The sequence below is a fragment of the Rhinoderma darwinii genome (assembly GCF_050947455.1).
Source record: "Rhinoderma darwinii isolate aRhiDar2 chromosome 2 unlocalized genomic scaffold, aRhiDar2.hap1 SUPER_2_unloc_60, whole genome shotgun sequence".
Classification (NCBI taxonomy): domain Eukaryota; kingdom Metazoa; phylum Chordata; class Amphibia; order Anura; family Rhinodermatidae; genus Rhinoderma; species Rhinoderma darwinii.
Genome location: NW_027461730.1, coordinates 51,212 through 71,925, shown reverse-complemented (window position 1 = coordinate 71,925; position 20,714 = coordinate 51,212). Strand labels below are relative to the sequence as shown.

The 20,714-nt window shown below is 43.0% G+C and overlaps 2 non-coding genes and 1 pseudogene across 2 annotated transcripts; all 3 read right to left on the bottom strand.

Annotated features, from left to right (window-relative positions):
• Window positions 1-5,451: 5,451 nt before the first annotated feature.
• LOC142681887 (U2 spliceosomal RNA) lies at window positions 5,452-5,639 on the bottom strand. The gene has a single exon (XR_012853723.1). It is a non-coding gene; the product is annotated as a U2 spliceosomal RNA (small nuclear RNA).
• A 6,578-nt stretch (window positions 5,640-12,217) lies between these two features.
• Window positions 12,218-12,430, bottom strand: LOC142681895 (U2 spliceosomal RNA; annotated as a pseudogene).
• A 6,270-nt stretch (window positions 12,431-18,700) lies between these two features.
• On the bottom strand, window positions 18,701-18,888 carry LOC142681896 (U2 spliceosomal RNA). The gene has a single exon (XR_012853725.1). It is a non-coding gene; the product is annotated as a U2 spliceosomal RNA (small nuclear RNA).
• Window positions 18,889-20,714: the final 1,826 nt, after the last annotated feature.

The window sequence follows — 20,714 nt, the reverse complement described above, 5'->3', positions numbered from 1 at the left end:
ATAAAATCGGTAAAATCACCATTTTCATAATTAAAACTTTTCCCTCCATAGTCAGCTTTCTCAAATTCCACATACAAATCTTTTTATTAACTTTTTGTGCCACCAAGTCCCAACTGTTAAAACCATTGTTTAACTCATTGAAGGAGACCCCTAAAATCTGCACAGTCTCTGACACAGGGACTGGAATGTCCTGTAAAATCATATTGCCAATGTTTAAAATGTTACTTTTATTAAAATTGACTTTAAAACCGGAGGAGCAACAAAACTTATAGATCTGTCTTAAAGTTGTTTGTAGTGATAGGGTGTCCCTACACAGTACCGCGACATCATCCATGTACCCCACTACCTTTGCCTCTAGTCCCCCCCCGCCCGGCAGGGGGACTCCACGTATCTGTTTGCTTTTCCTCAAGGTGCACAGTAGAGGCTCAATTGCACAAATAAAAAGTAGTGGGGACAAGGGACACCCCTGCTTCACTCCGGAATTTAAAAGGACATCCTGTGTTTTAAAACCTTTGACTAAAATCTTGCTAGTGCAGTTGTCATAAAAGGCCTTCAGAGACTGTATAAAACCTTCCGGTATACCCATTTTCTCTAAAACCTTAAAAAGATAAAAGTGTGACACTCTGTCAAAGGCTTTCTCAAAGTCGATTGTTAAAACTGCCATTTTGCCTTTCCTCTCCTTTGTGTCATTAATAACATCTTTTAAAAGGTTCAGGTTATCCCATATGCTCCTCCCGGGTATCCCACAGACCTGGTTGGAGTGAATTATTTTGTTTACGACTGCTTTTAATCTATTTGCACAAATTTTAGCCATTATCTTGTAGTCGCAATTTAGCAGTGTAATTGGTCTCCAGTTTTTAATGTCGGTTTTGTCCCCCTTTTTGTACAGCAGGGACACCTCACCTTTCTTCCAGGACCCCGGGAGGGCTTTTGTTCTAAAAACTTGTGTAAAAAGAGAGTGGAGATCTTCCTTTAAAACACCGTAAAATAGAACATAAAACTCTATGGGTATACCATCAGGACCAGGGACTTTACCTGTTTTAAAACTCTTGGTAGTTTCTAAAATTTCTTGTTCTGAAATCTCCTGTAATAAAAAGTTTTGGGAGACAGGATCTAAAACAGCATCAACCTCCTTCAATGAGTCATTCATAAAAGCATTGTCAATGTTTTTAACATTAAAAAGATCCGCATAAAACCCATGTACCTTTTTTAAAATATTTTGGGTATTTGTTTCACCTTCAATATTATCCAACAGGGTATGCTTATCATTGATTTTCTTAAAAAAGTACCTGGAGCAGGTCTCGTTCTCCTCAAGATGTTTTACCTTACAGCGAAAGATTATTTCCTTTCCCCTCTGCTCCAGGCACTGGGAGATCTCTTTTTTAATCTCAATGATCTCCTTGTCCACCAGCATACCCTGTTCTCTGAATTTATATTGGGTCTGCAGACGGGTATTTAAATTTGCATAAAATTTGCATTTCTCTTTTGCTTTTCTCATCCCAATCTTAATAAAAAAATCTCTTATTTTAACTTTCATTTTTTCCCACCAGGTGACGATGGGCATATTGGGATGTCTTACCCGTCTGCAGCCTTTGTAAAAGGTAATAAAATCAGCTAAAATTTGCGGATCTTCTAAAAGGGATACGTTTAATTTCCAGGCTTTTTTCGGAGTTCTTCTTTGGTTATCACATTTCACTTTAAAATACAATAACTTATGGTCAGAAAAGACGTTTGGGTTAATATCACATTTAAAAGGCAGTATTTGATAAGAGCAGAAGATAAAATCAATCCTGGAGCTGCAGGTCACGTTGCTCCAGGTAACGCCGGCCTCTTCACATAAATCCCTGTTACATTTTTTAAAAACATCGGTGAGTTTAAAATCAGTAACAATATCTTTTAAAATTGACGAGGTCTTGTCGTAGTTCCTGCTTACTGAATTAGAGAACCGGCGTTCCCCCTTTAAAATACAATTAAAATCACCCGCTAAAACAAGTGGTTCTGAATCATTAATAAAAAGGGGTAAAATCTCTAGCATTCTAGCTCTTTCATTTCTCTCAGGAGAACCATAAAAGTTTAAAAACTGCCATTTAATACCGTCTATAAAAGCTTTGACCATTAAAATTCTGCCTGGTAAAATTTCATAAAAACTGTCAATTAAAACGTTCCCTTTAAATAAAATGGCGACACCTGCGGCTTTAGATTCGTTAGACCCGGACCACACCGAAGGTCCGAGTCTCCAATCTCTTTCATATTTTTTATAGTCCATGCGATGTGGGATGCAGCATTCCTGTAGGAAAAAAACTGACGCGGTAAGAATAGAGAGGTAATCAAACAGGGCAGCTCTTCTTGTCTTAGAATGCACGCTTCTTACATTTAAGGAAAGACCACATAACTCAGCCATGAGGAAAAGGGAGAGAGACAGTCTTTATAATCTTACCCGAGGTGGCCTCAGCAGTCCTCCGCATCGCCAGAGACCCCACTAGGACTCTCATAACCTTCGATTCTGGAGTCCACGGAAAAAATAGAGAAGGTAGGAGAGGAACTCCCATCACTTAGCTGACCCCCCGCCAAACCTGAGGCACTAATCATGAAAGGATCCCATATGGACTCCACGGGCAATATTTCATCTGCAGGAGCTTTTTTGGCAGCGACCTCCCCTTCGATAGGGGCAGGAATTGCGCTCCCTGACGTCTCTGGGACCTCCGTCACCTCGGAGGCAGCTGTCCGTGTATCCCCCAACTGGCTAGAAGGGGGTGGACCTTTAGTTGTCACTTTCGGGGGCACGTCCAGTGGTTTCCCTGCCTTCGCCAATGCAGGTACTTCCATCGGCACCCCCGCTGCCACCTCCGAGTACGCCCTACGTCGCTTGTGTGTCGCTGCCGCTCCGCCCGGGTCCTCTGCCTCAGGTACAGGCTGACCCAGCATCTCTTGCGGACCAGTAGGATCAGCTTCATCCGAACTACCCGTCTCCCCAGTTTCCTGGGGGGGCTTTTTCGTCCGCTGATCACTGGATCGACGCTTGTTCCGTCTCTGCTCTTTTGGGTCACCTGTTTGGGGGGGTCTGCTAGAGGTATCCATCTCATCCTGACCTTCTCCTTGGGGTTCCTCTCCTTCTGGGGGTACGATCTGGCCTGCTGGCTGCTCGGGACGCCTCGGCCGGACCTCGGGTTGTTCCGATCTGTGGGGACAAAATGCAAAAAGGTGACCAACTCGGCTGCAATATCGACACCTTTTCCCCAGAGGGCAAGTTTTGGCCTCGTGCTCAGAGCTGCCACAGTTCCTACAGGTGCTCTCGCAGGACTCATTGGTGTGACCGTACTTTTGGCATTTCCTACAGAATGGAGGCATCCCTGAAAAATAAAAGTCTCCTGCCATATCTCCTAATTTAAAACGTGCTGGCGGCAGCATTATCCCTCCTGTAAAATTGGCATCTCTGTAGCATGTCACTAGAAATCTCCATTTAGAGGTCCAGACCCCAACCTCATTCATGACTTTGCCAATACACTTTACCGTTTTAAAATAGGGGGATAAAAAGGACATCACATCTTTTACGTCAGCAAATGGGCAGTACATCTTAATAACAATCATTTTTGTGATGTCCAAAACATGCTCGTAAAAATCCACTCCGTCCAGTCTCGGGTCCTTTTTTACTGCATATGCCGCCAGCAGATCTTGGAATACTCCATTCTGTATAAATGTGATGTCATAGGTTCTTCTTCTTGGGTAGTCCTGCACTGCCAAAATCTCCCTCTTTTGGACATTGAAAATGCCAACAAGCACGGTCTCCACCACGAATTTCAAGCCGCAAGTCGTCGCCTTCTCCTCCGAAAGAATAACTCGCACGGTATTCTTAATCCGGGCATACGCCGGTATGTCACCTGGATTTTCATCCATAGTGAATCTTTTATTTTTTTGGAATAGTCACGCCACCCGTTGGTGACGTAACGTCTACGCAGCCTCCCCTTTTCGGCCGAAGCCTACACGGGGGTATGTGGATCGCAACTCGTTGCTCAGGACTAAGCCTCTCTCCCAAATAGCAGCACGGGGGTGAAGTCCAGGCGAACCTGGACGATCCCCCGAGGCCGAGAGAGAGGGTACCTGAGCACCTCCTAACCAAGACCAGGCAGCACTGACTACAAGTAATCAGAACTACACTTGATCTCAGCCAGAAGGCCGAGAAGCGATAACCCGAACGGGCCGCGCGTTGACCGAGCCTGCCCAATACTGCTGTTCACCCCTTGCAGCGATTCAGCCTACTCCTAGGCAATTCCATGGGGCCCTGCAGGCTCACACACACTCACAGCTACTAAGCGGGAGGTGAATAAAGGCCGGAGAGGAAGCAAGACAGGATTTGCTTCTTTTGCTTGCACCACAATGCAGTGCTGAAAGAGGAGGAATCGACATAAAAACGCCTTCCTGGCAACGCCCAAATGCCCTCCTGCCGTGCAAACACTGGCAGCAGCAGCAGCAGCAGCAGCAAGTGCATGCCCACTGCCACCCCTTCTCCTTTCACACCTTGTATCAGCTTTAATCCAGTCCAGTGCTGCCTGCTGAGCAGCACTGACCAACACTGCCTGGGCCCAGGCTTTTATCTCTGAGGCCCCATTATGATGTCAGAAAGCTGGCTCTGGCTCCTGAGGTCTCCACTATGACACGTGCAAAGTTCCGTCTGAACTTTATATAAGACGGTGCGGCTCAGTCAGTCACTCAGTGTTGCCTGAGAGGGCAACACTGCAACAGCCGGCCCCCAGGCTGTCTTTTTTTTGCACAGCTAGTTGCCTCCAGGAGGCCACAAGAGGGAGACAAGGGACTGCAAAATGGAAAATAGGCATCCACCAACTTTACAGACAACTTGTTCTCCTTGCTCCTACAACCTCCATCCTTGCACAGTTTGTTATTCTTCCAGGTAACATAGTAACAAATCCAAATTGCTGCTCTCTTTGTAGGCAAGCAAGGGTTTGTTGCAACTGCAATTCTTACTTCTTCTTGAAATGTAGGGACCACAGTACATTCCATCACATCCATCTAGTGTACACAGGTAGGTCCATTGTGACGGGCGGGCGGGCGGGCTGGCTGCTTTAATGGCTGTTTGCTGTTCCCCTACTCCACTCCACTATTTGACTATGGTGCTGCATCAATCAGTGGCTGGCTCAGGTGCAGCTCTTTAACCTACCTAGGAGGGAGGGCGGAGAGAAGACAAGGAAGGTGAATGAGCTGTTCCAATGTGAAATGCCGGAAACACAGAAACACAGACGACACAAAACAAGAGGTGGCAATGTATTAATTAATTGCATTTAATAAATTAGCTCATTATCACACATGACTGTACAAATGCATTGTCCAACAGGTGTTGAAATAATGGGATTAAAAGGGGAGATCCCATCCGAAAGACAAAAACAATGGCAAACACAAAAAGCACTTTTGGAATCTGATTTTAGTAAACACATAAGGAAAGGGTGCACCGGTCCTGGAAATACTGCAATACCAGGTCAATGCGTGGAGTGGACAGAGCAAGCTCTATTTCCATCTCCCTGTTCTAAAAATCCATTTAATATATGGTCCCCAGATAGGGGACGTATCAGATATTAAACTGATAAGAACAGATTTTTTTAAGTTGACTACCCCAACTTTGGGGGTAACCGTTTATTTAAAATTTTTCAGGTTTTACAATAAATTAACATTTTTCAACATTTTTACAGGGATTCAAATTTTATAACAATGGTTAAAAAATAAATACAAATTGTCAGATTAAAATCATACAATTTATAAAAGGGCACTTGGTGGCATCATATTATAGAATTCCATTCGCTAAAAAACCATTTTCTACTTAAAACAGGAGAGAATTTTTTGTCTAAAAGATAATACTTGTGCATTTCATAAAAACAAATTCCTAAAATATCATTCACAGATAAAATTTCATGTTTGAATAAAAGAATATTCCTGGCCGCCCACAGAGCTGCTTTAACGCAGTTAGTAATCTTCCATGCCATAATTTTCTGAGTCCTTGTTGGGCACTCCAGACATCCGTAAAAAACGCCTTCACTTGTAATTCTCTTTATTCCGGTTATCTTCTTCATCAAGGGGAGGATTTTTGTCCATATAAGTTGTGAAAAATAACATTGCCAAAAGAGATGTAAGACTGTCTCGTCATCGCGGCATCCTCCCCTTGGACACGCAGCCGAGTTGGTCAGTCCCTTTCGATGCTGGAATGCCCGGCATGGAAGACACTCGTGGGCGCAGCTCCAGGCCAGATCCTTCTGTGAATTAAAAATGAATTTAGCATTAACCATGCTCCAGATAATTTTGCATTTGTTTTCATTAAAATTGCTAATGGGGGCTATTAAAACATTTTCTTTTATTTCCTTTAAAACATATTTACTATTTTTTACATCTTCTATTCTTTTGTCTTTTAGGTTAAAAAGGTTCACTATTTTTTCTAAAATCTTATACTGGTCTGGCAGGTTAAAAGCATATGGCGAGCTTAAAACCGTAGAGAACCATCCGTACCTCCTCATAAAATAGCCAGTGTTAAAACGGATAAAATAAGACCAGTAGTGTTCCTTAAAAACAGTATTAAGACACAGTGTAAAAAAATGGATTAAAAGAAATGCTTTTATATTTGGAAAATCTTTACCACCCATTAGCTTTGGTAACATCACTTTTTCTCTCCTGAGCTTCTCCATCCTAGAATTCCATAAAAATGTAAAACATGCCTTGGTAATCTTTTTTAATAAAATATCAGGGGGAGGGAAAACCATACTTAGATATAATAAAATTGGTAAAATCACCATTTTTGTGATTAAAATTTTTCCCTCCATTGTCAGTTTTCTAAGATTCCATAAACAAATTTTCTTATTAACTTTTTGTGCCACCAAGTCCCAACTGATAAAACCATTGTTTGACTCATTGAAGGAGACCCCTAAAATCTGTACAGACTCCGACACAGGGACTGGAATGTCCTGTAAAATCATATTGCCAATATTTAAAATATTACTTTTATTAAAATTGACTTTAAAACCGGAGGAGCAGCAAAATTGGTATATCTGTTGTAATGCTTTTTGCAGTGACGGGGCGTCCCTGCACAGGACCGCGACATCATCCATGTACCCCACTACTTTTGCCTCTAGTCCCCCCCCGCCCGGCAGGGGGACTCCACATATCTGCCTGTCATTCCTCAATCTGCAGAGTAGAGGCTCGATCGCACATATAAAAAGTAGTGGGGACAAGGGACACCCCTGCTTCACTCCGGAGTTTAAAAGGACATCCTGTGTCTTAAAACCCTTTACTAAAATCTTGCTCGTACAATTTTCATAAAAGGCCTTCAGAGACTGTAAAAAGCCTTCTGGTATACCCATCTTTTCTAAAACCTTAAAAAGATAAAAATGTGATACTCTATCAAAGGCTTTCTCGAAATCTATGGATAAAACCGCCAATCTGCCTTTTCTCTCCTTCGTATCACCAATAGCATCTTTTAAAAGGTTTAAATTGTCCCATATGCTCCTCCCAGGTATCCCACAGACTTGGTTGGAGTGGACGATTTTCTCTATAACAGCCTTTAGCCTATTCGCGCAAATCTTGGCCATTATTTTGTAGTCTGTGTTTAGTAAGGTGATAGGCCTCCAGTTTTTAATATCTGTTTTGTCCCCCTTTTTATAAAGCAGGGACACCTCACCTTTCTTCCAGGACCCCGGGAGGGCTTTTGTTCTAAAAACTTGAGTAAAAAGGGAATAGAGATCCTCTTTTAAAACTCCATAAAATGTGACATAAAACTCTATGGGTATACCATCAGGGCCAGGGACTTTACCTGTTTTAAAACTCTTGATGGTATCTAAAATCTCCTGTTCCGTAATATCCTGTAATAAAAAATCTTTGGAGACAGGATTTAAAACAGCGTCAACCTCCTTCAATGAGTCGTTCATCAAATCAACATTAACAAGCTTTATATTAAAAAGATCCGCATAAAATCTGTGTACCTTTTTTAAAATATTGTCAGTGTTTGTATCTCCATCAACATTGTCTAACAGGGTATGCTTATCGTTAATTTTCTTAAAAAAGTACCTGGAGCAGGTCTCATTTTCCTCGAGGTGTTTCATTTTTGAACGAAAGACAATTTCCTTACCTCTCTGCTCCAGGCACTGGGAGATCTCCTTCCTAATCTCCATAATCTCCTCCTCCACCTGCATACCCTGTTCTCTGAACTTGTATTGGGTCTGCAGACGGGTATTCAAATTAGCAAAAAAATCCTGTTTTTCTTTTGCTTTTCTCCTTCCGATTTTTATGAAAAAGTCTCTTATTTTTATTTTTATTTTCTCCCACCATGAGACTATGGACATATTTGGATGTCTTACCCGTCTGCAGCCCTTATAAAAGGTAATAAAATCAGATAAAATTTGCGGATCATCTAAAAGGGAAACGTTCATTTTCCAGGCTTTTTTGACAGTATTTTTCCCAATATCATTTTTAACTTTAAAATACAATAATTTATGATCAGATAAAACATTGGGATTAAGATCACATTTAAAAGGCAGTACTTGATAAGAGCAGAATATAAAATCGATCCTGGAGCTACAGTTCACATTGCTCCAGGTGACGCCGGCCTCTGCAGATAAATTGCTGTTACATTTCTTAAAAACATCAGTAAGTTTAAAATCAGTAACTATATCTTTTAATAATGAGGAGGTTTTGTCATAATTCCTGCTTACTGAGTTAGAGAACCGGCGTTCCCCCTTTAAAATACAATTAAAATCACCCGCTAAAACAAGTGGCTCTGAATCGTTTAAAAAAAGGGGTAAAATCTCTAGCATTCTAGCTCTTTCATTCTTGTCCGAGGACCCATAAAAATTTAAAAACTGCCATCTAATACCGTCTATAAAAGCTTTGACCAATAAAATTCTACCTGGTAAAATTTCATTAAAACTGTCAATTAAAACGTTCCCTTTAAATAAAATGGCGACACCTGCGGCTCTGGAATCATTAGACCCGGACCACACTGAAGGTCCGAGTCTCCAGTCTTCCTTATATTTGTTGTAGTTCGTGCGATGTGGGATACAGCATTCCTGTAGGAAAAAAACGGTGGCGGAAAAAATAGAAAGATAGTCAAACAGGGCAGCTCTTCTCGTCTTAGAATGCACGCTCCTAACATTTAAGGAAATGCCACCTAACTCTGCCATGAGGAAAAGGGAAAAGAGACAGTCTTATGTAATCTTACCCGAGGTGGCCTCAGCAGTCCTCGGCGTTACCAGAGACCTCACTCGAACTCTCATCGCCCTCCGACTTCAAACCGACTGTATAAGTTGAGGAGATTGGAGAGGAACTCATGTCAGACAGCTGACCCCCCGCCATACCTGAGGCACTTATCGCAAATGGGTCCCAGATGGACTCCACGGGCAAGGTTTCTGGAGCATATTGTATGGCAGCCTCCTCCCCTACGATAGGGGCAGGAAACGCACTCGCGGCCGTTTCCGGGACTTCTGTCACCTCAGAGGTAGCTATGCTTGTCTCCCCCAACTGGCGAGAAGGGGGGAGACCTTCAGCTGGTGCTTCCGGGGGCGCGTCAACTGGTTTCCCTGCTTTCGCTCTAGCAGGTACTCCCATCGGCACCCCCGCTGCCACCTCTGAGTACGCCCTACGCCTTTTAGTCCTTGCTGCCGCTCCGCCCGGGTCCTCTGCCTCAGGTACAGGCTGACCCAGCACCTCCTGCGGCCCAGGCGGATCAGCTTCATCCGAACTACCCATCTCCTCCGTTTCCTGAGGGGGCTTTTTCGTCCGCTGATCACTGGCTCTTCTCTTAAACCGCCTTTGCTCCTTTGGGTCACCTGTTTGGGGGGTTCTGCTGGAGGTGTCCATGTCATCTGCCTCTTCACCTCTTGGTTCCTCTCCTTGTGCGGGGGCGATCTGGCCTGCTGGCTGCTCTGGACGCCTCGGCCGGACCTCGGGTTGTTCCGATCTGTGGGGACAAGTAGCATATAGATGACCAACTCGGCTGCAAAAACGACACCTTTTCCCCAGAGGGCAAGTTTTGGCCTCGTGCTCAGAGCTGCCACAGTTCCTACAGGTGCTTTCGCAGAACTCTTTGGTGTGACCGTACTTTTGACATTTTCTACAGAATGGAGGCATTCCTGTATAAAAAAGATCTCCTGCCATATCACCTAATTTAAAGCGTGCTGGCGGCAACATTATCCCCCCTGCTGTATTGGCATCTCTATAACAAGTTACTAAAAATCTCCACTTTGACGTCCAAACTCCAACTTCGTTCATTATTTTGCCAATACATTTTACACTTTTGAAATAGGGGGATAAAAAGGACATCACATCTTTTAAATCAGCAAACGGGCAGTACATTTTTATCACAATCATCTTAGTGATGTCCAACACATGTTCGTAAAATTCAATACCGTCCAGTCTCGGATCGTTTTTTACCATGTATGCCGCCAGCAGATCTTGGAACACTCCATTCTGTACAAAAGTTATGTCGTATGTTCTTCTCCTAGGATAGTCTTGTACCGCCAATATCTCCCGCTTCTGAATGTTGAAAATGCCAACAAGCACGGTCTCCACCAAGAACTTCAGGCCGCAGGTCGTCGCCTTCTCTTCTGATACAATTACACGGATTGTATTCTTTATCCGGGCATACGCCGGTATCTCACCAGGACTTTCGTCCATGGTGAGGGGTTTTCAAGGAAAGTTACGCCACCCGTTGGTGACGTAACGTCTACGCAGCTTTTCCCCTTTTCGGCCGAAGCCTACACGGGGGATATGTGGATCGCAACTCGTTGCTCAGGACTAAGCCTCTCTCCCAAATAGCAGCACGGGGGTGAAGTCCAGGCGAACCTGGACGATCCCCCGAGGCCGAGAGAGAGGGTACCTGAGCACCTCCTAACCAAGACCAGGCAGCACTGACTACAAGTAATCAGAACTACACTTGATCTCAGCCAGAAGGCCGAGAAGCGATAACCCGAACGGGCCGCGCGTTGACCGAGCCTGCCCAATACTGCTGTTCACCCCTTGCAGCGATTCAGCCCACTCCTAGGCATTTCCATGGGGCCCTGCAGGCTCACACACACTCACAGCTACTAAGCGGGAGGTGAATAAAGGCCGGAGAGGAAGCAAGACAGGATTTGCTTCTTTTGCTTGCACCACAATGCAGTGCTGAAAGAGGAGGAATCGACATAAAAACGCCTTCCTGGCAACGCCCAAATGCCCTCCTGCCGTGCAAACACTGGCAGCAGCAGCAGCAGCAGCAGTAAGTGCATGCCCACTGCCACCCCTTCTCCTTTCACACCTTGTATCAGCTTTAATCCAGTCCAGTGCTGCCTGCTGAGCAGCACTGACCAACACTGCCTGGGCCCAGGCTTTTATCTCTGAGGCCCCATTATGATGTCAGAAAGCTGGCTCTGGCTCCTGAGGTCTCCACTATGACACGTGCAAAGTTCCGTCTGAACTTTATATAAGACGGTGCGGCTCAGTCAGTCACTCAGTGTTGCCTGAGAGGGCAACACTGCAACAGCCGGCCCCCAGGCTGTCCTTTTTTTGCACAGCTAGTTGCCTCCAGGAGGCCACAAGAGGGAGACAAGGGACTGCAAAATGGAAAATAGGCATCCACCAACTTTACAGACAACTTGTTCTCCTTGCTCCTACAACCTCCATCCTTGCACAGTTTGTTATTCTTCCAGGTAACATAGTAACAAATCCAAATTGCTGCTCTCTTTGTAGGCAAGCAAGGGTTTGTTGCAACTGCAATTCTTACTTCTTCTTGAAATGTAGGGACCACAGTACATTCCATCACATCCATCTAGTGTACACAGGTAGGTCCATTGTGACGGGCGGGCGGGCGGGCTGGCTGCTTTAATGGCTGTTTGCTGTTCCCCTACTCCACTCCACTATTTGACTATGGTGCTGCATCAATCAGTGGCTGGCTCAGGTGCAGCTCTTTAACCTACCTAGGAGGGAGGGCGGAGAGAAGACAAGGAAGGTGAATGAGCTGTTCCAATGTGAAATGCCGGAAACACAGAAACACAGACGACACAAAACAAGAGGTGGCAATGTATTAATTAATTGCATTTAATAAATTAGCTCATTATCACACATGACTGTACAAATGCATTGTCCAACAGGTGTTGAAATAATGGGATTAAAAGGGGAGATCCCATCCGAAAGACAAAAACAATGGCAAACACAAAAAGCACTTTTGGAATCTGATTTTAGTAAACACATAAGGAAAGGGTGCACCGGTCCTGGAAATACTGCAATACCAGGTCAATGCATGGAGTGGACAGAGCAAGCTCTATTTCCATCTCCCTGTTCTAAAAATCCATTTAATATATGGTCCCCAGATAGGGGACGTATCAGATATTAAACTGATAAGAACAGATTTTTTTTTTTTTTTTTTTTTTTTTATTAAACCATTCAGGTTTTTTTGAATAAAACCGAGAACTGTAGTTGTTCAAACCACCTCTCTATTTTTCAAAAAATCTCATCACTCTGGTTCATTATTTTATTTTTCCATCAAATACAAGATAAATCAAACAAAATTCCTCAAACTAAATACCTCCATTTTAACATTCGCCATATCCCTTCCGCATCCATACCTCTTTCTAGATCCCATTTATAATAAAAATACAATTTAGCCAATACCATACTAACCACATCCTCCATCTCAAATACTTCTCTTTTATACACATTCAAATTCCTCGTATTCCACAATACTTCTTTCACACAAGTCAGAAAAATCCACAACACTCTATCCTTTTCACTACCCAAACTACACAAACCAAACAAGACAATTTCATACGTCAAAACCTTCAAACCAGTCAATTCTTCACACAACCCACTCAACTTTTTCCAAACATCCTTTGCATGCTTACACGACCAAAACACATGACTCACATCCTCATCATCCCCACAACCTTCTCTCGGACACCTTTCAGACGCAACCAAACCTCTTCTTTTCTGAACACTCCTTACAGGCAACACTCCATGTACCGACATCCATAACAAATCTTTCTGCTTATTTGACACATCATACGTAACAATCTTCTTCCACACAGACTTAGACTCCATCGAATTCAAACCATTTACAGAACACATCACATTATTCATACACATACTTCTCACAACATTCTTTTCTCTCAAAAATCTCTCCATTCTTACATCCTCTAGCTGGAACTTTTTGATAAATTTTTCTACATACAAATACCACCCCGTGCACTGGAAAGCAATTGGTTTACATAAATTTCTTTTTTCCCAACTTAGACGCTGAATCACCGTTCCAGCTAGATACTTAGACATTCTGGAAGCCTTGGATTCCTTAAATAAAAGCTCTACAAAAAAACGTACACAATTAATTCCAATGAAAATCTCCAAATTTGGGAAATCAAGGCCTCCATTACGTCTGCTTTTCATTAGAATTTCTCTCCTTGCCTTCTCAATCCCGCTCCCCCATAGAAAAAGGAACAAAACTCTATTCACTTTTTTTAACATAGCAACAGCAGGAGGAAAAACCAGAGCAACATATAAAATCATAGGTAGAATAATACTTTTGACAATTAAAACCTTCCCCGAAAAAGAAAGATCCCTCATTCTCCACATTTCCAACTTTCTCACAATCCTACCACCTAACTCATCCCAACTTTCTTTCCCTTTCAGCTCATCATCAAACACAATACCCAAAATTTTCACACCATTCACCTGTTCCATATCAGAATCACACACTCGCTCATTACTGAAAAAAATTTTAAATTTGCTCTTACCCCAATTTATTTTAAAAGCAGACGCAATACAAAACATATTTACAATCAACTTCACTCTGGACATATCATACACTGAATCACACAATACACAAATATCATCCATATATCCCAAAGCTTTCACACGCTTTCCATCACACCCGGGCACCACCAAACCTTTCACAACCTTATCATTTCTAATCATTTGCAACAATGGTTCAATCGCACAAATAAAAAGGATGGGAGACAACGGACAACCCTGTCGCACACCAGACATAATACTAAATGATTCTGAAAAAAACCCATTCACCTGCACACAACTCTTTGCATTCGCATATAATTTCTTCAACAAACTCACAAACTGAACCGGAAAACCCATTCTCCCTAATACTTTGAACAAAAACACATGCGCCACACGATCAAACGCTTTCTCAAAATCTAACGCACACACAATCACCTTCTTATTCCGACCCTTACAATCCTCAAGCATGTCCCGCACCAACGCCACATTTTCATGCAATTTCCTTTTCGGTACCGCACATACCTGATCCTCATCAATCACACACCCAATCACATCTCTCATACGATTCGCAATCAGCTTGGCAAAAATTTTATAATCCGTATTAAGCAAAGTAATTGGTCGCCAGTTTTCTAACCGTCTCTTATCTCCTTTTTTATGCAACAAAACTACCATACCCTTCTTCATCACATCACACATATTAGTCCCAGAAAACAACACTCTCATAACATCTATAACATCCTTCCCAATTATATCCCAATATTTCCCATAGAAATCAGCTGGTATTCCATCGATCCCTGGAGACTTATTTTTAGCCATACTTCCCACCACATCTTTTACTTCACCATCCATAATCTCACCAAGCAAAAACGCACATTCACTTTCAGGAACAAAATTACACACAATATCCAAAAACTCCTCATCATCACCCAAATCACATTTCTTCACATCATACAGTTTTTTATAAAAATCAGACACCACATCAATCACATCCTTACCAAACACCTCTTTATCATCCTTATCCAATAACACATTCATTCCACTTTTTCCACCACACATTTTTTTAAAGAAAAATCTAGTGCATTTCTCGTGATTATCTCTAACCTCCACCTTAGACCTAAATATTATTTCTTTCCCTTTCTCACGAAACCACTCCTTAATATCTTTTTTTGTTTTTTCTAAATCGTGTCTTACATCCATACCCAAATTTTTACATTGATGAAGGAACGTCATCCGCATATTAAAGCGTGAATATTGCAATCTTTTCCTTCTCGCTCTTCTATATCCTATCTGTCTAAAAAACCCACCAATCTTTTTTTTCACCCATACCCACCATTCACACACATTAGAGAAAGAACTTTTCTTCCTAACCCAAAACCCATATTTTTTCCCAAACCTAGTTTTTACCCTTTCATCACTCAGAAAACTGACATTCATCTTCCATACCCCTCTACCATAAAAGAAATTATTTATAACAAAAACCCCCAACAAACACTCGTGATCTGAAAACCACACTCTCTCCTGCGCATAATCGACACATTTCATTGCTGAAGTAGAAAAAAAGAAAAAGTCCAGACGAGAATCCGTTCTTCCGTCATCGGCATGGTAAGTAAATGGACCTGGTTTCCTGGTGACAGCGTCCTGCAAAGCAAAGTCCTGCAAAATTTTATTCCACAAACTTCCGGTAGCGTCCACATTAGACTCTGTGGATCCAGCTCGGGCCTGCTTCTCCAAGATACAGTTAATATCACCGACAATAATAACAGGAACTTTACCATGTAGAAAAAATTTTAAACTATCAAAAAGTGCCAACCTATCAGATTTCACAGCATGGCCATAGATATTGATAAGCCTAAACTGCCATCCCTTATAGGATAGTAACACACAGACACATCTTCCTTCCTGAATGATTTGAGTCTGTTTGATGACAAACTCATTATTTTTGAAGAGAATGCCAATTCCATCATTCCTATTTGTGGAAGAAAAGGACCAAATTGCTTCCCCAAACTTCCATTCTTCTTTCCTAGGCATTTTTGATAAACCACATTCTTGTACGCAAACAATGTCACTGCCCTTAGAGGCCAAAAAGTCCAGGACTGCAGCACGCTTGTGAGCAGAGGAGAACACCCGTACATTTTGTGAGACAATCTTTAATCTCAAAGACATGCGGGCATAGTATGGTTAGTGGAAAAGAAAGCCATGAGAAAACCAGAACATATCACGTCCCAGGGAAATACATAGCTCTTTCCAGATTCGCCACATTGGCTTCACTGAGGAAACCTTCCCCAGGAGAGCTGGGTACTTCTGAGGCCACATCAGATGACTTAGGGCTACAACTAGAGTCACTGTCCAGCAATGAGAAAGGATTTGCATGAGCAGAATCTTCCAACAAACCTATCTTCAGTCTCTTCACCGCCTTTCCAGACTTCCCCCTTTTTGATACAACTTTGTGGAAAATTTCCGCACTAGTGGCACTAGGCATCCTGGCCTCCTTCTCGTCCTCCTCCGATATTGACCACTCCACTTTAGCTGAGTCTTCCGTTTTTGACTCTGGGCTAGAGAAAGACAAAATTTGCATACTTGCACCATTATCAGGGTATGCACACCCACTAGGTGGCGCTGTGTCTTCACCTTCCATAGGTATAACCACAGGTGTCTCATCAACAGTTGGCTCTGCTGGAGGGACCACACCCAACTCCATGCTATCAGTATGTGAGGTTAGAACCTCTCCTAATCCAGCTTTCCCAGGGTCCTGAGAAGCAGCCACAGAAACACTGCCAGCAGGCTCTGAAATTACATCAGAAGAGGCAGCAAGGGAACCTGTTGTTCTCACCTGTCTGCCCCATGTCCTTCTCTCTTGCCCTAAGAAGGGAAACACCTTTGGGCATTTTCTACAGGTATGACCAGGCAAACCACAAATGTCACACCTGGATGGGGAAATACATGCACTAGCCTCATGTCCTGTTTCTTTACAATTCCTGCATACCTTGCCTTTGCATGCATCTTTGGTATGCCCGTAGGAAAAACATGATCTACAAAAGCATGGCATATCTTGGTAGTAAAGATATCCCTTATTACCACCAATTGAAAAATTAGCAGGAGGATTCATCACTCCTCCAATACAGCTGGAGTCAGGTTTCAGCCTGACCCAGTACTTGATATCACCATTGAAAACTCCCCATAGATTCTTCTGCTCCACACCACCTCTAACATGGGTACAGTAGTGAGCTAAAAAGGCCCTAACCAGCCTTCTATCCAGAAATGGGTTATACATGTGGATTGTGATACATTTCTCCACTGCTGAAAAAAGAGGTTGCACTTCAATAGATGTTAAAGCCTCATGCATGTGTTTCTCCTTGAGCAACTGAAAAACATTTAGACAGTAGGCGGCCTCAAAAAAGGATACGTCATACGTAGAAATATTACTGAAAGCTTGGATACAGAATACCTCTACCAACTTAACTCCAGCCAGGTCCAGAAGGATGTTCTCAATGATGTGCCCAGTATCCACTTCGTCTCTCCTCTGCTCATTTACCACAAAACGAATAGTATTCCGCACAGCTGCCATCTTGATATGGAATGCCCAACGGCACGGTGATCGCTCCCAAAAACGTCGGAGAGGACTCCACGAAAGACCGAACCCCCGGCCCAGACCAGGCAATAAACCTGATCTGAGCCAAAAGGCCGAGAAGCGATAACCCGAACGGGCCGCGCGTTGACCGAGCCTGCCCAATACTGCTGTTCACCCCTTGCAGCGATTCAGCCTACTCCTAGGCAATTCCATGGGGCCCTGCAGGCTCACACACACTCACAGCTACTAAGCGGGAGGTGAATAAAGGCCGGAGAGGAAGCAAGACAGGATTTGCTTCTTTTGCTTGCACCACAATGCAGTGCTGAAAGAGGAGGAATCGACATAAAAACGCCTTCCTGGCAACGCCCAAATGCCCTCCTGCCGTGCAAACACTGGCAGCAGCAGCAGCAGCAGCAGTAAGTGCATGCCCACTGCCACCCCTTCTCCTTTCACACCTTGTATCAGCTTTAATCCAGTCCAGTGCTGCCTGCTGAGCAGCACTGACCAACACTGCCTGGGCCCAGGCTTTTATCTCTGAGGCCCCATTATGATGTCAGAAAGCTGGCTCTGGCTCCTGAGGTCTCCACTATGACACGTGCAAAGTTCCGTCTGAACTTTATATAAGACGGTGCGGCTCAGTCAGTCACTCAGTGTTGCCTGAGAGGGCAACACTGCAACAGTCGGCCCCCAGGCTGTCTTTTTTTTGCACAGCTAGTTGCCTCCAGGAGGCCACAAGAGGGAGACAAGGGACTGCAAAATGGAAAATAGGCATCCACCAACTTTACAGACAACTTGTTCTCCTTGCTCCTACAACCTCCATCCTTGCACAGTTTGTTATTCTTCCAGGTAACATAGTAACAAATCCAAATTGCTGCTCTCTTTGTAGGCAAGCAAGGGTTTGTTGCAACTGCAATTCTTACTTCTTCTTGAAATGTAGGGACCACAGTACATTCCATCACATCCATCTAGTGTACACAGGTAGGTCCATTGTGACGGGCGGGCGGGCGGGCTGGCTGCTTTAATGGCTGTTTGCTGTTCCCCTACTCCACTCCACTATTTGACTATGGTGCTGCATCAATCAGTGGCTGGCTCAGGTGCAGCTACCTACCTAGGAGGGAGGGCGGAGAGAAGACAAGGAAGGTGAATGAGCTGTACCAATGTGAAATGCCGGAAACACAGAAACACAGACGACACAAAACAAGAGGTGGCAATGTATTAATTAATTGCATTTAATAAATTAGCTCATTATCACACATGACTGTACAAATGCATTGTCCAACAGGTGTTGAAATAATGGGATTAAAAGGGGAGATCCCATCCGAAAGACAAAAACAATGGCAAACACAAAAAGCACTTTTGGAATCTGATTTTAGTAAACACATAAGGAAAGGGTGCACCGGTCCTGGAAATACTGCAATACCAGGTCAATGCGTGGAGTGGACAGAGCAAGCTCTATTTCCATCTCCCTGTTCTAAAAATCCATTTAATATATGGTCCCCAGATAGGGGACGTATCAGATATTAAACTGATAAGAACAGATTTTTTTTTTTTTTTTTTTTTTTTTTTAAAACCTTCAGGTTTGGATTAATTTTGTTTAAAAGCACTCGTTCATATCCTGTCGATACTTACTATCAGTATCCTAGATATTCTGAACGGTTCCATCCAATCATCATCAGGCTTTTTCATTTAGGTTTTTTAAATTTTCATATAACAAAAAGCAAATACAGAAATCATATCAAAAAAAATTCCACCCCTCCACTACACTCTCACCATATACCTCCACTTCAAGACCTTCCAAATCCCTTCTGCATCCACCTCCCCCAACCTTTCCTTATCTACCAAATACACTGTATACATCCTATCCAATACCATTCTCAAACATCCTTCCACAGTTACATCTTTTTTTCTAAACACATACAGGTTCCTAACATCCCACAAAACCTCTTTTATAATTGCTAGCATGACAAATAATACCCTTTGATTTTTCTCACTTATACTCGCAAGCCCAAACAAAACTATTTCCATACATAACCTATTGATCCCAACCAACTCCTTAAGTAACGGACCCATACCCCTCCAAACTCCCTGTGCCACCCCACAATTCCAAAACAGATGCACTATACTTTCGCTCCCACCACAATTCTCTCTTGGACACAAATCACTCCTCACAACTCCACGATTTTTCTGAAACTCTCTAACTGACAACCCACCATGCAAACTCTGCCATACAATCTCTCTCTGTCTATTTGTAATACCATCTGTCCTCAACCCCTTCCACACCTTACCAACACACTGACCTCTCACCATATTTATATTACATTGGACTTCCATATCTTTTATACACTTAAACACACTCTTCTTATCTTTCAAACATTCTTTCTTCACCGTGGTCAATCCAAACTTCCTCATAAAATTCTCAATAAACTCATACCATTTAGGACTCACAAACGCATACGGCTTCCTTAAATCTCTTTTTATCCATCCTATTTTTCCTAACACCTTCCCACCCAGAAATCTCACCATGCATGCAAATTTCCAATCACCTCCCAGCATCCTCTTCACTGCAAACATCACATTCACCCCTAAATACACTTCAATATTAGGAAAATTCATACCCCCATTCACCCAGTCCTTCAGCACAGTCTCCCTTCTCACTCTCTCCATTGTCGTTCCCCAGAAAAACACAAACACAATTCTATTCAATTTCCTTACAACCATATACCCCGGAGGAAACACCACAGCAAGATACAGAAAAATCGGCAAAATCACACTTTTTATCACCATTATCTTTCCTTCAAACGTCAACTCTCTCAAACTCCAAAATCTCAACTTCCTACTCACTCTTTTCTCCACATCTACCCAACTCTCACTTCCATCCAATTTTTCATCCATTTTAACCCCCAAAATTTGAATCGCACCGTCCACTCTTTTCACACCCAAGTCCTCGTTCATACCTGAACTTCCAAACCTCTTATACTCACTTTTCTTCCAATTTACCCTAAAAGCAGACGCACCACAAAACAAGGACACCAATAGTTTTGCCCTCCTCAAAACTGCAATAGAATCACACAGCACACACACATCGTCCATATACGCCAACACTTTCAGCTCTTTCCCACCACTCCCTGGAATCTGTATTCCTCTCATACACTTATCCTTCCTAATCATCTCTAATAATGGTTCTAAAGCACACACAAAGACTATAGGGGACAAAGGGCATCCCTGCCTAACACCCGAACACACCTTCACTTCTTCACTCACCCATCCGTTTATCAAAATCTTACTGCCAACACCCCTATACAACATCCTCACCATATTCACAAAGTCTCCAGGAAACCCCAACTTCACCAACACTTTAAACAGAAAATCATGCGACAACCTATCAAACGCTTTTTCAAAA